The sequence below is a fragment of the Etheostoma cragini genome, chromosome 24 (assembly GCF_013103735.1).
Source record: "Etheostoma cragini isolate CJK2018 chromosome 24, CSU_Ecrag_1.0, whole genome shotgun sequence".
In the NCBI taxonomy this organism is placed as follows: Eukaryota; Metazoa; Chordata; class Actinopteri; order Perciformes; family Percidae; genus Etheostoma; species Etheostoma cragini.
The window spans coordinates 1,175,629-1,179,481 of NC_048430.1; positions in this window are offsets into that span (position 1 = coordinate 1,175,629).

Sequence of the window (3,853 nt, forward strand, 5' to 3'; positions counted from 1 at the left end):
TAAACTGCTTCAAAAGGGGAAATGCACAAGTCTGTTTTTGCAGAAAAGTGGAGCCAACTTCCCCGGCTGATGGGGTAGATTTGAGTTAGTTTGCTGTTTTGCGGGGTCTTTATTGCAGAGCTCACACACATTTTCATGGATGCAACTTTTGCATGACTTTTTCCAGGCCAGGACTACGAGATTGTGAAATTCCAGGACTTTCACAGGTTTCCTTTGACCGTGGGGAACCTGTTCTTATCTTGCCAGTTTTATGTTTCTTATATATGACATAAAAGGAAATGAACAGCTTGGCTTCCACTGAAGGAAATGGCTTTCACTTTACAAAAGAAACAAGTTAGTGTAATGCCAGTAGTGGAAAGTAGGCCTAACCAAGGACTGCACTTCCACTTATTAATACTTAGAAGCCAATATTGTACTTTGTACTCCAGATGTACTTATATTTCAGATTATTATTGAACAAAATGAATAGACTTGAGATTAAATTCAATTATCATGTAATCATGGATATCATGGTATCATGAATATAGCAAACTTAACCTGGCAGTAGGCCTATAGATCAAATGAACTCCATCTTTAACAGCAGATACATACAAATACATAACAACACAAAGCAGTTAAAATGAGTACAAATATGATAAGATAAAGTGCTGTAATTATTATTAATACAAAATAATTCTGAGATGAATTTCTGAATTCTGACTTTATTCTCATACATTTTGACTAATCCTTTTCCATAAAACAGAGCTCAAACACTATAAATGTTTAAGTAAAGGACAATTTATCAGCAGCTTAAGAGCAGCAGCAGTTGGTGGAAACCAAAACCGAGCAAACATGTAAGTAAAAATAGGACAAAAAGACTAAACAACGTGCTAATGTTGCTACTTCCTCTGGATACCCCATACTTTGCATCCTCCCCATACAAACTTTACAATCCACTTTACCCTTCATGTCCAGAACCAAACAGACAGAGTTAGCAACCAGTTAGTTAACATTTAGTGGTTAGAAATCATATTTTCCTCTTGAACTGGTTGAGACCAAAAAAAGAGCTAAAAGAAGAAGGAATGTTTATAAAGTGGATGCAATCAGGACTGCAAATGAACGCTTCCGTTGCTCCGTCCTCTGCTGTATTCTGATAGGGAATTATCAGATTGGACAACTTAATAAGGTGACAACACTGTATGTCAAGTGTGTGCAGCTTGTTGTGCTGTCCCCAGGTGGCCAAGACAAGTCAGTTAGTTAATGTTTAAGCTAAGGATGTGTGTCTGCACTGCTTTTACTGTTTTGTGTCCTAAGAAAAACTAAACAATATAACAGAAAACTGAGTGACAATGGTATACATTGTAAATGAAAGCTTCAATGAATTGATCCACCTAAAACAACAGAGAAACTGAACATTTATTAGAGACACCGTTCCCATTTTCAGGACTCATACCTCTACACAGGCACACAATCTCTAACTGTATATCACTGCAGTGGGAGTGATGTAACACCATGAGGGACCCAGAAATCCTCCACTGATGAAACCCTTTGAGAAGTCTAGAAATCCTCCATTGACTTCTATCGCGCCCCTGGATCTACCTGGCTGTCTGTTCTCATCAGCTGCAGCCCCGCCAGACTCCACTGCAGCGAGGGTTTGGCGCTAACACATGTCGGCCTAACTCTCCCTGTCACCATGAAATACCTGACAACCGGGTCGGGGGGGCGGCTGCAGAGACGCTGTTTGAGAAAATAGCCCAAGTTGCAGAGACGAAGGGATGAGGAAAAATACCTCTCTGACTTGTCACAGAAAATGTTAAGGAAACATTGTTTTCCAAGGTTCTGTGTGTTTGTGTGTGTGTGTATATGTGTGTGTGTGTGTTTTATATATATATCTTTGCATCTTGCACAGAGGCCTCTGTGGGCTCACATTGTAGGGGGATGTGGCTATGTTACTGCCACCCGGAGCCATGCAACCCCAGACTAGAATCGTACCGGGAGCAAGTGTACAAAAAGTCCCCATCAACACAACATATCTCCGCCAGACAGAACAAACTACACTTGCAGCACACTCTGCAACAGCCCACCACCCCCCACCCAAAAACAAGCTCGCATTACCTCACAACCAGACTACAGTGTCTGCATAAACTCTCAGTGCAATGGTACTTCTGTTGTGAGAGTCTTTATGGAAGCGAGGAAACTGATTGCTCATTTGGCCCTATTTGTTTTAATCTGCCTGCCATACAATCTAAAGGCCCGGCTCTCGCCACCTCATACCCCAAAAAACCCTTTAACAGAATCGGAGCGATTCATCTGCTTTTACACTGATGGATGGATGCCCGGTGTTGATATTCAGCCTGTGGTTTCAAAGAGGTAACTCCCCATACCCAACCCAGAGCGGGCTTTGAGCGTCAGTGCCCACTGTTGTGGCTCTGGACTCGGTCTTTACAGGTTGCTTGGAAAGTTCACCCATTGGGTCTAGTGCCATACTAGTTGCTCTATACAGCCACAATTCTCAATATGAAGAAAAATTGTAAGATGGATAGAGGTTGATGTCCAAAGTTTGAATAAACATAATGTGTACAAAATTCTATGGCAAACCATCCATACATGTCACCAAAAAGCCAAAATGTCAATGTTATAGTGCTGATAAAAGGGGGGGGGGGCAAAAAGATATTAGGATTTATTGTAAAATATCTCTTCCAAATGCTATGGTATTCCAGCCATTGCTTGGTTAAAACTGTTCACTTGAATCTGTGATGCCAAAAATAATAGTGAAATAATTTCTCCTTAATTGGAGAAAGGAGCCATAAAGTAGGACAATCAAGGTCTGTTGTGTTGTTGACATGTTTTTCTGTTGCTTCAATCAGATGTTTATATCAGTTAAAAATATGTGTATTGAAAGGAAAATGTTTTGTCTTTTTAAAGACAATTTGAATAAATAGTTTTTTTAAATGGATAATCAGCAAATAAGATGGCAATTTTTTAAAAGAGCAGATAACAAAGCAATCGTTTCAAAGTGCTGCTTTGGTTGCATTTTGAAGTATCAGGCGCCAGTTCATTTGCAGTTAATTACATTTCCACCCAATGAATCTGATACAGTGACTGCTTTCCTTCCATCCACTCCTCTTACATCTTCAGCTTTTTGATGGTCTGATGTGTTAAAAATATATCCTCCTCCAACAAAATAACACCTTCGTCAATCTTTCGGTCCAACACAAGGTGCAGCGGTGCTGGAATAACGTACATCCGTACGGCAGATTGTCCTTGTTCCAGGTGTGAAGTAATGTTCATTAAAAGTGACAAATACCTGATTTGTAAAGAAGTCACTGAAAGCAACATGTGCTAGAATGACATGTGTGATGTGGATGGTGAGAGAGAGACTTGTGAAAAAGGGTTTTGAAACCCAAGAAGTCAAGCGAGAGGGAAAGATATCGCACCGATTCTTCCCCACATCTGTGTTCACATGCACACACGTAAAGAGACAGACATCAAGTAATTTACCTACAATCCTACAATACAATCCATTGCTTCACCAAGTAGCAACCTTTCTGCTGCTATGGCTCTGTCATAGTCCCGGAGTTCTAATGCTCTGCAGTGGTGATGCATTCAAGGACTTAGACCCTGAAAACATGCTTAGGGGTAGACAGCTCCCATCGGTAAAGCTAACTTCAGTATTTATTTTTGGTTAGCCAGTGGTCATCTTTAAGTTTTTCACTCATGTTGCAAAACATTTTAACATTCTAATCAGTATTTCTTCTTTGCAACATGTATTTCCAGACCACCCCCCCCCCCCAAAAAAAAACAAATTAGGCATAAAGGTCATCTGTGCCAACAGCTTACTACGACCTATTTTTACGTTTGATATGCAGCGACC